The sequence below is a fragment of the Podarcis vaucheri genome (genome assembly GCF_965113315.1).
Source record: "Podarcis vaucheri genome assembly, chromosome: 3".
Lineage (NCBI taxonomy): Eukaryota > Metazoa > Chordata > Lepidosauria > Squamata > Lacertidae > Podarcis > Podarcis vaucheri.
Window position 1 is genome coordinate 129986682 of NC_138761.1, and position 13096 is coordinate 129999777.

The window sequence follows — 13096 nt, forward strand, 5'->3', positions numbered from 1 at the left end:
CAGGGGCTTGTCGCTTTGCGTAGAAGGCATTTCGACGAGCCACCACTGAGGGCTGCGGCGAAAAGTGCCCCTTCAGCTGTTCCATTATTGTTTTGTATGGAACAGTAGCGACGTCTTCAGGTGCAAGAAGAGCCCGGGCGATTTCAAACGTCTCCTCTCCACAGACGCTGAAGAATATCGCCCTCTTCTTGGCATCTTCTTCGTTGGTGACCCCTTTGGCTTCTAGGAGGAAGGTGAAACGGGAGGCGTACGCTTCCCAGTCTCCAGATGCTGGGTTGAATGGCGAGAAGCTGCTGTTGGCTGCCATTCTGAGTTCCTTGTGTCCCGGAGCTGAAGCCTGGATACACGGTGCGAGGCAGCGGTGCGGCAGGTGGCGGTGGTGCGGTGCTGTGTGTGGTGGTCAGCTCAGCGGGATCCCACCTTCGTCGCCAGTGAAATATACTCAGAGTCGCAAAGTGATTTCATGCTCTTTATTCAGCTCATAGTGGTGAGGAGGAATGAATGAAAGTCCCCTCACAGTATCTGCTTTATATACATTACTTACACAATGGGCTGCACATGATTGGCTAATTCCGGAATTCTACTGTAAGCCAATCAGGTTGTGGATTCACTTCTATCTGGAGCAGGATTGGGTGGTTCCTGCCAACCAATCATACTGTTGCATTGTTCTAGGACTAATCAGACTGCTTCAGTTTGGATCCTATTCAACTCAGTACATAACAGGTGTCTATTCACCAAGCTCTGATTCCAAAGTGGGCTCTCGTGATTTGATCTGGGCGAGTTATGACCCAGATGGGATTAGGAGTCTACTTCAGAATTGGCGGTCCCTTTAAGAGCTGGTCTGAAGGCTGTGGCCTTGTCTCCGTTTCTGTACAATTTCCCCTGAGAGTGTTGGGATGTCACCAGGATGTGCTAATGACATCTAGCTCTCTTTATCTGACACACCTAAATCAGGAGGGGCTGGGGCTGTTTCAAACTGGTGTCTGTGCAGCTTCTGTTTGGTAGGGAGTGCCACACCATCTAGATATCTGTGTTATGCCTGATTTGAAGCTTGCAAAATCAAAAGTTGTTTATTCAGTAATAATTTTAAATATGTACCTGGTTAACATTAAAACAATTATACAAACAAATCCATAAATTAGCCAACAATGGAACAAATACAGGGAGCTAATCTGGACCAATAATCCTCCCCTCCAAACCAGTAACAAACCCACACAAGCCAATACGGCCTCAAACTAGTACTCTTTGCAGGTTTCTGACTTAGCCACACTGCCACTTGTCATGAGCCGATAAGTTTTCTGCTTGCCTCGTTGTCAGGGAACTGCCATCGGCTCAGGGGGGAGAGGGGGAAAGCCGGATGGATTACAGAGAGCCCCCAAAGATCGTGGGAAGCAGCTCCTCCTCAGCAGAGGAGGGTAACCACGCCTCCAGTGGAGAGGAGTTTCAGGGCTCGGAGGAGGCGAGGCAGTGCCAGGACACCTTGCCTGAGCAAAGCGGGGAGGAGAGAGGTCCTCCATTACCCATGCCCTTCTTCACGCCGAGAGGGGAGGCGCAGACTGGGTGTCAAGAAACTACTTTCCTGGGGAAGGTTTAAGGACCGGCCACTCATGGATTCTGCCAGTGAATGAGCCAGCCACGGGAGAGTGGTGCTCTGGACAGATAAGTTTATTTTGGCATCAAAAGCAAGGCTTCACAGCCGAGCAGGGAGGCATTTGCCTGCTTGCTCTCAAGCAACCCCTTGGAACCCTTACATCCGTGCTTTCCAGGTATGAGTCCAAGCTGCGTTTCATTTGTCCCAGGAAAACCTGCTGTTTAGCACTAAACTGGAACAAATGTCAATCTGCAGAAAACACAACAGGCACAAGAGATTGAATGGAAGATAAAACAAATTGTCAGAGCTGCTTCAAGATCCTAGCTCACAGAGGATCACGCTAGCCAGCGGTTACTTAGTAAAAGTCTTTATTGAATTACAGTTTCCATTCTCAAGCTGCTGCGTGCAACTCTACGTCTTATGGGTTAGACCGGCGAAGCTCCGTCTGAGTCTCCGCCCCCTGTACACCAGCTAAGTACCCTAGCCTTACTCCACCTTTTCCGCCTGACCGTTCTTCTCTGGGTCCCTCTGCCCCCCGTGGTCTCTTCCTTTCTGGACGCTTCTGACGCTGACCCCCCGGACCCTTCTGTCTCCTTGCGTCGGGCTTTAGGACCTGGCTCCCTTTCCGGGCTGCTTACTGCTCCACCTTCCTGTGTATTTGAACTTGGCGCGCGCGCCCAACCTTCCACTTGCCGCCTGACCGTTTCCTCGCTCCCCGATGGAGGTGTGGCCACTCCTGACTCATGCCCTCCCTCCTGCTGCGAGCTGCCAGAGCTCGGTACCTGGCGCCCTTCCTCTCCACTACGTTCTGTTGGTGATGCTGGCCCCGATTTCCAACTGCTGCTCTCTGAGCCCCCTCTGGACCCTTCTTCCTGGGGTGTCCCCCTAAGCTCCCCCCTTGCTCTGGCCACTGGCGCTCCTTCCTGTGAATCTTCTGATTCACTGGAAAGACTCGGAGATCTCGGGTCGTCGTCATCACTCATCTTTTCTTCTGCCTCCTCCCCCTCGCTCTCTGTTTCCTCCCTTGCCCTCGCCTCTGCTCCTGAACCCCTGACACAAATGAAACAAAAGACATTTGAATCGGCGGATAAATGCGGCAAACTTCTGGCATGGCAATTGAAGAAAAGACAGAAATTAAATACAGTTACAAACCTAGAAGTGGATGGAAAGAACATATCTAAACCTAACGAGATCAGAAACTGCTTTTTGAGTTATTTTAAAAAACTTTATTCTCAAGGACCACAAAATCAAGAGGATATAGACAGATTCCTTGATAAATATGGATTACAAAAGATCTCTCATCAAAGCAAGGTGGATCTAAACCAGAGAATAACAGAACAAGAGATAGAGGGTGCCATTCAAGACATGCAACTGGGCAAATCTCCAGGGCCAGATGGATTGACTTCCAGATATTACAAATCTCTGAAGGAGTGGCTGGTTCATCCGTTAAAGGAAGTCTGTAATGAGATCTTAGAGGGGAAAAGGGCACCAGAATCGTGGAAAGAAGCGTATATTTCACTCATACCAAAGACAGAAACTGAAAAGACTCAACTCAAGAACTACCGCCCAATATCATTACTTAATGTGGATTACAAAATTTTTGCAGACATTTTGGCAAAAAGGTTTAAAAGAGTGTTGATGGAGAAGATTCATAAGGACCAAGCAGGCTTTCTCCCAAAAAGGCACCTATCAGACAATGTAAGGAATATAATAGACATTTTGGAATTGCTAGAGGTGAAAATTAACACTAAAGCAGTGCTGATTTTTGTGGATGCGGAGAAAGCCTTTGATAACATTTCTTGGAGTTTTATGAAAAAGAATCTTCACGGGATGGGGGTAGGCCAAGGATTTGAGAATGGTCTGGGTGCGATATACTCTGAACAAAAAGCTAAGTTAATTGTAAATAATGTGGTAACTGAGGAACTCAGGATAGAAAAAGGAACACGACAGGGATGCCCTATTTCCCCACTGCTTTTTATTTCAGTTCTGGAGGTGTTGCTGAACATGATTAGAAATGACCAGCAGGTTAAAGGTGTACAGGTCAGAGATAAACACTATAAGTTAAGGGCATTTGCAGATGACTTAGTATTGACCTTACAAGAGCCTGACACTAGCACGAAAAGGGTGTTGGAGATAATCCAGCAATTCGGCCAGGTAGCTGGATTTAAATTGAACAAACAAAAAACGAAAGTCTTAGAAAAAAACTTAACAGCCATGGAGAAGGAGAAATTTCAAGAAGAGACAGGACTGACATTGGTTAAGAAGGTGAAATATCTAGGGGTTTATTTGACATCAAAAAATCTGAACTTGTATAAGGACAACTATGAAAAATGTTGGTTAGAAATTAAAAAAGATCTAGAAATATGGTCAAATTTGAAATTGTCAATGTTAGGCCGAATTGCAGTGATAAAGATGAATGTATTGCCTAGAATGTTATTTTTGTTCCAAACTTTGCAGATTCTCGACAAGATGGACTGTTTCAAGAGGTGGCAGAAAGATATTTCGAAGTTTGTCTGGCAGGGCAAAAAGCCCAGAATTAAATTTAAAATACTGACAGATGCTAAAGAAAGAGGGGGATTTGCCCTGCCGGACTTAAAATTGTACTATGAAGCAGCAGCATTTTGCTGGCTGAAAGAGTGGATGCTCCTCGAGAACACAGACATTTTGGATTTGGAAGGTTTTAATAACGCATTTGGTTGGCATGCATATCTATGGTATGATAAAATTAAGGTGCATAGGGCCTTTAAAAACCATATTGTTAGAAAAGCATTGTTCAATGTCTGGATAAGATATAAAGATCTGTTGGAAAACAAAACCCCTAGATGGATCTCACCCGTGGAGGCTAAGGCAGTGAAGAAACTCAATATGGAGGTCGGATGGCCGAAGTATTGGGAAATCTTGGAACAGGAGGGAGATAAATTGAAATTACAAAGCTATGAGAAAATGAAACCTAAAGTATTTCCAAATAATGGAGATCTTTAAACAGGACAGGAAAATTGGCTTCCAGGTGGAAAAATCAAAATTAGAAACTGAACTGTTAGAACCCAATTTTAAGAACTTGTCAAGAATGTATAATTTGCTGTTGAAATGGAATACACAAGATGAAATAGTTAAATTGGCTATGATTAAGTGGGCACAGGATATTGGTCATAACATCATGTCTGCTGACTGGGAATGGTTGTGGAACACCAGTATTAAATTTACGGCATGTAATGCCTTAAAGGAAAATATTATGAAAATGGTTTACAGGTGGTACATGACCCCAGTCAAGCTAGCAAAAATTTATCATTTGCCTGATAATAAGTGTTGGAAATGTAAAGAAACTGAAGGTACTTTCTATCACCTTTGGTGGACATGCCCGAAGATTAAGGCTTTCTGGGAAATGATATATAATGAAATGAAAAAGGTACTTAAATGTACTTTTCTTAAAAAACCAGAGGCCTTTCTCTTGGGCATTGTCGGCCAAGTGGTGTCAAAGAGAGACAGAACTTTCTTTATGTATGCTACAACAGCAGCAAGAATACTCATCGCAAAATATTGGAAGACACAAGATCTACCCACCTTGGAAGAATGGCAGATGAAAGTGATGGACTATATGACACTAGCTGAGATGACTGGCAGAATCCGCGATCGGGGAAAGGAGACGGCGGAAGAAGAATGGAAGAAATTTAAGACTTACCTTAAGGACTATTATAAACTTGCTGAATGTTAGAATGTCGAGGTTTGAGTAAGAAAGGGTTACAGCGAAATAAGATTAGATGAAGAAAAGAGTAAGAGGACAGAGGACTGACAGATGTATTTAGAGTTGCTAAAAACTTTTTGGACATTGGGATGCAGAAAGGGGAGGTACGGGGAAGTCGGAGAAACACGGTTTATGAAAAAAGGTTATGAAACTATACGTGTTTGTATGTCTTTTTATATGTTTGTATTGTCCTAAAAAATCTGTAAAACCAATAAAAAATTTTATAAAAAAAAGAGAGTTGAGACTGACGCATCTGACAGAGCGGTGGGGGTCGTCCTTTTACAGGAAGACCCGCAGGGGAACTGGAGGCCCTGCGCTTTCTACTCCCGGAAGCTCAGCAAGTCGGAACAGAACTACACCATCTGGGACAGGGAGTTGCTGGCCATCCACGCGGCTTTCAAGGCGTGGAGGCACTTCCTCATCGGAGCCAAGCACACCGTGCAGGTCCGCACGGACCACAAGAACCTAGAGTACTGGCGCACGGCGAAGCTACAGAGCCAGAGGCACATACGCTGAGCAGAGTTCTTTGCGGACTTCGATTTCAGGATTGAGTACATCCCAGGCGACAACAATGTCATAGCAGATGCGCTCTCCAGGAAACCGCAGTATCTCGAGGCATGGGCGTGCACTTCAGCCGCCGTGGACCTGGAGGCGGTGCGTCGCGCGCTGCAGACGGATCCGTTCGCACAGTCCAAGATGGAAGAGGTGCGGAGAGGCACAGCGAGGGACGACGAGTTCCAGATACGCGACGGCCTGCTAACCCGTAAAGGTGCTCTCTACGTTCCGGGAGACGATCTCCGCGCGAAGGTTCTGCAGCAGTTGCACGACGCACCCAGCGCTGGCCACTTCGGCAAGGAAAAGACGGCGAAATTAGTGGCCAGAGACTTTTGGTGGCCCCAGATGCGAGGGGAGGTCGCGGACTACGTCGCCAGGTGTGACACTTGCCAAAGGTCCAAGCCAGTGCACCAGAAACCAGCCGGGACTGCTGGAACCGTTGGAGACACCACTGCAACCGTGGGAGAGGGTGGCGCTGGACTTTGTCACTGATCTGCCCAGTTCGCGAGGCAAGACGGCGGTGCTTGTGGTTGTAGACCTGTTCACTAAGATGGCGCATTTCATTCCTTGCGCGAAGGTGGCGACTGCGGAGCAGACCGCCAAACTGTTCATAGACCACGTGTTCAGGGTGCACGGCTTGCCGCGATCCATCCTGTCCGACCGCGGTCGCCAGTTCGTTTCCAGTTTTTGGCAGAAGTTCCTGGGTATCCTGAACGTCAAGATCAACTTAGCGTCGGCGAGACACCCGCAGACCAACGGCCAAGCGGAAAGGGTCAACGCCATCATGCAGCAGTACCTGCGCTGTTACGCCAATCAGAAGCCTGCGACTTGGGTGGACTACTTGCCGATGGCCGAGTTTGCCTACAACAACACGAAGCACGCATCCACGGGGGTGACGCCGTTCTTTGCCAACAATGGGCGGCATCCCAGAACCTTTCCGGGAGTGGAGACGACGGTGCAGGGAGCGACGCAGGGAGCGGAGCATTTGGCCGCAGAATTGCAGGAGGTCCACGAGGAGCTCCGACGGCACTTAGAGCTGGCTAAACACGCATACAAGGTGCAGGCAGACAGGCACAGGAGGGCAGGGGAAGACATACAGGTGGGGGACTGGATATGGTTGGCAGCCCAGGCGGCGCCTACCAAGTCGTTAGCCAAGAAGAAGCTAGGACACAGACAGCTGGGGCCATACCAAGTTGAGGCCAAGATCAACCCCGTAGCTTATCGGTTGACCCTCCCAGAAGGTTCCCAAATGCACCCGGTCTTTCATAGGTCGGTGCTTACGCCCTACAAAGCCCCACACAGGTTTCAGGAGCCAGGGACGGCACCGGACCCACGCAGGGAGTCCCCAAGGGGGGGGAGTCACCGAAGGCCGAGACACTCAACGAGGTCACAGAAATTCTGGACTCGAGATGGGGGGAGGAGGGAGTAGAATACCTCCTCGCCAGAGAGGGTACCCCGGCCAGTGCCAACAGTTGGGTGCCGAGCTATGCTCTGGAGGAGCCCCTTCTTAAGGACGAGTTCCATGCACTCTTCCCACACAGGCCCATGCCAGCGGAATTTTTCGACAACTGGCTTTTTACGCCTACACTTTCAGGCAGCACCTTCCGGGGGTTCTCCTCAGCAGAGGAGACCACGCCAGAATCGAGTCCTCCAAGGGGATCATGCTCGGGGGTGGACACGGATCGCTCTTACTGGTGGGACGACCAACCAGAGGATGAGTGGCGCAGGAGATTGCTGAGGGGGCCCTGGCAAACAGCAACGTCCGAAGAGACAGGGGGAGGGGAGGACATGGACGTGTTAGGAGAGGACCTTGGTTTCGAGCACACGTGCAATGAGCTGGAAGCAGAGACGATTGACGTCGACGAACTGTATCCAAGATCTACCCCAGCGACTGAGGAGCTTCCGGAACCTGCACCCGAGCAGCGGGAGGGGGGAAGGGGGGCTTCGAGGGGGGGATGGATGTCAGGGGTACAGGGACAGAGGCACAGGGAAGGCAGGAAATGGAGAGCGATGGAGAGGAATCCCAGGAGAGCGAGGAAGAGGATAGCAATGACGCAGGGGATTCCATGAGTCTCTCCAGCGAATCAGAGGATTCCCAGAAAGGGGCGCCTGTGGTAAGGGCAAGGGGAGCCCCGGGGGGAAAGTGTCAGGAGCGGGGGGCCAGCAGGGGACCCCAAAGCGGCAGCTGGGAATCAGGGCCAGCCTCCCCACCAGAGCGCAGCGAGGGAGGGGGAGGTTCCAGTGTGTCAGAGGGAGCAGCTCCGGCGGCAGAGAAAGGGGAGGGATCAGAGCAAGCCGTTCTCCCGGAAGGGGATGAAAGCAGTGAGGGGAGTAGCATAACTGTCAAAAGGAAGGCCAGAAGTTGGGCGCGCGCGCCAAGTTCAAATGAGGAGGCGCGCGGGAGAACAGGGAGTCCGGAGGAGGAGGGGCCAGGACCCAAAGCCCGCAGGAGGGGGCAGGAGCAGTCTGGAGACTCCGCTTCAGGAGAAAGCAGGAGGGAAGGAACCCCGACGGGCAGAAAGACCCTGCGGAAAAGGAAAGAGAGAAAAAGGTGGGGCAGCATTAGCTTATTAAACTGGTGTAGGGGAGGGACCGATTCAGAGGGGACTACTAATGTCTAGGAGAAAGAGACGCGGGGCTGCACGCCTCGGTTGTGGAACCAGTAATGAACTGCAATAAACATCCTTGTATATAAGAAGAGCTTGGCATTGGTCTTTTGTGAGCTGAGACCTGAGGCAGCCCTGACAGCGTTCGTTGCAATTCCGCAGTAAACAGCAGGTTTTCCCAGGGGAGAGCAGCAGGAGAAATGGAAATGTGGAAGAGCCCTGAAACTCCCATCATCCCCAACCATTTGCCCTGCTGGCTGGCGCTGATAAGAGTTGTTCAGAAATACTGAAAGGGAGGAAGGAGTAGCTGGGGGTGAATAAGACTGGCCTTGATTAGTGCCAGCCTCACTATAGCCTCCATCCAGACTGTAGGGATCACTGTCACCCAACAAGCAGAGCTGAGCAGCCAGGTAGGTGTGGACAAGACTGGCCTTCTCTCTCCAAGGCTCTTCTCCACTCTCCACATCCACAGGACTGAAAAATATCCACCAAAAAAGCACTTCAGCACACAAAAGGATATTTCGGATACCAGCTTGTCCCAATGGTCCTGCAGGATCCCACTTAGAGCTCCGACATTATCAAAGTGCCACAAATACTTTGGGGTCAAAAAGATCAATGAATCAAGTACTTCTGCCAATGTGATAAAGAGCAACGTTTCTCTATGAATATCATACAAAAGAGCCTCACAGTTGATTCCTCAATACCTATGGAAACCTATGAAAAAGTCTGAATGTATTAATGGGATTAATTGGAAGATTAATCAGTAAGGTTGTAAAGTGTAGCTTTACAATGTGGATTTTTAATTGGATTTTAATTTCAACATCCCCTGTGAAAGGTTCCTCATACCAAGACATAAAGCCAAGGCTTTTTGTTCTATCAGCAGTAATCTAATGGATCGAGGGCTGGAACAGAGTTCTTGGAATACCGTTTTTCTTAGAATTTCTCATATCTGATGCAAAGAGGCAAAGTAGTGGTCTCTCTTTCTCCAGCCCCAGAGGATACACAGAGATGAAGGCAGGGAAATGGCACCTGTTGCAACGAGCAACAGTTTCGTGCTTTATACTCTGACCATACATGGCTTCAAATCTCACATCAGAGCACTCATCACATGGGCAGGGGCACAAAAATGGCTATCAATCTCCAGGGTATTTTTTTTTAGTTTGAGGTTGGCCACAAAACTGTGCAGCAAGAAAGCTAATAATGTGCAGTTGGAAAAATGGAGGTGAGGGGAACTAGGCACCTTAGGTGTATGTGTTTATTAAGCACTTAAGTGACAGGCAGTGTCAGGGACAGTATGTACACCAAATGTGTAAAAATAGAATGTGCTCCGTTTCCATACCAAGGGTATGTTCACATTTCCACTTACTCCCCATCCAGTGCTCTCCTACGGGTGGTTTTTGAAGCTGTGCTCACATGATGTTAGCCACAACCATAAAACCTGCTTCTATGTGCAGTTATTTACAGAGTCAGGTCTTTTCAAAGTAAATCTCCACAATGCACTCCTGACATCTTCTGGACTATCTCTGAAGTCAGTCCTCAGGGAATGTGCAGGCGACCTTGGAACGGACAGCTCACGGAAGAACCCCGACCAAACCCAAGAGGAGGCGTGTAGTGGTGATAGGGGATTCCCTACTGAGGGGAACAGAAGCAGTGATCTGTGGGCCTGACAAGATGTCTCGGGAAGTGTGCTGTCTCCCCGGGGCTAAGATCCAAGATGTAACTGAACGACTGCAAGGAATCATAAAACCCACTGACAAATACCCCTTCCTCTTGGTTCATGTGGGAACCAATGACACTGCAAGCAATAGCCTCCAGAAGATCAAAAGAGACTACGAGGCTCTCGGCAGGAAATTGAAGCAACTAAATGCACAAATTGTCATCTCGTCTGTCCTCCCAGTTGAACGACGTGGCCCAGGGAGAGAGGGGAAAATAGTGGAAGTGAACAGCTGGCTTCGCAAATGGTGTAAACAGGAACGGTTTGGATTCTTAGATCACGGACTGCAGTTTCTTGAAGATGGACTTCTGGCAAGTGATGGGCTGCACCTCACAACGGTTGGGAGAAATGTTTTTGCCAAAAATCTCAGAAACCTCATCAGGAGGGCTTTAAACTGACTAATGTGGGGGAGGGAGACAGTGCTCCTGAAGGTAGGAGCCTATCAATTAATGAAGATGATCATCCAAATGTCATAGACCAAATGGAGAAAACAGCACACGGACCTAGTGGTGGGAGGAAAAAATCCTTAAATAAGAGACACGGGGGAATGATTAATGGACTTCAATGTCTGTACACTAATGCGCAAAGCATGGGAAATAAACAAGATGAGCTTGAGCTCTTGGTACAGCAAACTAAATATGACATAATAGGCATCACTGAAACCTGGTGGGATAAGTCCCACGATTGGAATGTAATAATGGGGGGATACAATCTATTTCAGAGAAACAGACCAGACAAGAAAGGAGGAGGAGTGGCGTTATATGTCAGGGATGTGTATACCTGTGAAGAGATCCAAGATTTAGATCCTCAAAGCCAAAGTGAGAGCATTTGGGTCAAAATTGAGGGAGAGAAGAATAACAGAGACCTCATTGTGGGAGTTTACTATAGATCCCCAAGCCAAACGGAGGACATAGATGATGCCTTCCTGGAACAGATGGCCAAGCATGCAAAAGGAAGGGAGATAGTAGTAATGGGGGACTTCAATTACCCGGATATTTGTTGGACGTCAAACTCAGCCAAGAGCATAAGGTCAAACAGATTCCTCACTGGCCTTGCAGACAACTTCATTGTCCAGAAAGTGGGAGAAGCAACAAGAGGAACAGCCATTTTAGATCTGGTCCTAACCAATGTTGATGACCTGGTTAGTGGGGTAGAAGTGGAAGGATCATTAGGCGCGAGTGATCATGCTCTTCTGAAGTTTACTATACAGCGGAAAGGAGCAGCCAAGCATACTAGGACTCAATTTCTTGACTTTAAGAAAGCCGACTTCATAAAACTTAGGGAAGTGCTGGGTGAGATCCCATGGACAACAATACTAAAAGGAAAGGGAGTTCATGATGGCTGGGAGTTTGTTAAGAGGGAGATACTAAAAGCACAACGTCAGGCAATACCAATGAGACGGAAACATGGAAGGTGCCTAAAGAAGCCAGGGTGGCTATCTAAAGAACTTTTAACTGAATTAAGATTAAAAAAGGATGTGTACAAAAAATGGAAAAGGGGGGAAACCACCAAAGAGGAATTCAAACAAAAAGCCAGCACATGTAGACACAAAGTCAGAAAAGCTAAAGCACAGAATGAACTCAGGCTTGCTAGAGAGGTTAAAAGCAACAAAAAAGGCTTTTATGGGTATGTTCGTAGCAAAAGGAAGAACAAAGAAACTGTGGGGTCACTCAGAGGAGAAGATGGTGAAATGCAAACAGGGGACACAGAAAGGGCTGAACTACTCAATGCCTTCTTTGCCTCAGTCTTCTCCGATAAAGAAAACAATGCCCAACCTGAAGAATTTGGAGCAAATGATTCAGCAAAGGAAACACAGCCCAGAATAACTAAGGAGATAGTACAAGAATATTTGGCTAGTTTAGATGTATTCAAGTCTCCAGGGCCAGATGAACTGCATCCAAGAGTATTAAAAGAACTGGCAGATGTGATCTCAGAACCACTGGCAGTCATCTTTGAGAATTCCTGGAGAACAGGCGAAGTCCCGGCAGACTGGAGGAGGGCAAATGTTGTCCCTATTTTCAAAAAGGGGAAAAGAGAGGACCCAAATAATTACCGCCCAGTCAGTCTGACATCAATAGCAGGGAAGATTCTGGAGCAGATCATTAGGCAAACAGTCTGTGAGCACCTAGAAAGGAATGCTGTGATCACCAATAGTCAGCATGGATTTCTGAAAAATAAGTCATGTCAGACTAACCTGATCTCGTTTTTTGACAGAATTACAAGCCTGGTAGATGAAGGGAACGCAGTGGATGTAGCCTACCTTGATTTCAGCAAGGCATTTGACAAGGTGCCCCATGATATTCTTGTAAAGAAGCTGGTAAAATGCGGTCTTGACTATGCTACCACTCAGTGGATTTGTAACTGGCTGACTGACCGAACCCAAAGGGTGCTCATCAATGGTTCCTCTTCATCCTGGAGAAGAGTGACTAGTGGGGTGCCACAGGGTTCTGTCTTGGGCCCGGTCTTATTCAACATCTTTATCAACGACTTGGATGATGGACTCAAGGGCATCCTGATCAAATTTGCAGATGACACCAAACTGGGAGGGGTGGCTAACACCCCAGAGGACAGGATCACACTTCAAAACGACCTTGACAGATTAGAGAACTGGGCAAAAATAAACAAGATGAATTTTAACAGGGAGAAATGTAAAGTATTGCACTTGGGCAAAAAAAATGAGAGGCACAAATACAAGATGGGTGACACCTGGCTTGAGAGCAGTACATGTGAAAAGGATCTAGGAGTCTTGGTTGACCACAAACTTGACATGAGCCAACAGTGTGACGCGGCAGCTAAAAAAGCCAATGCAATTCTGGGCTGCATCAATAGGAGTATAGCATCTAGATCAAGGGAAGTAATAGTGCCACTGTATTCTGCTCTGGTCAGAC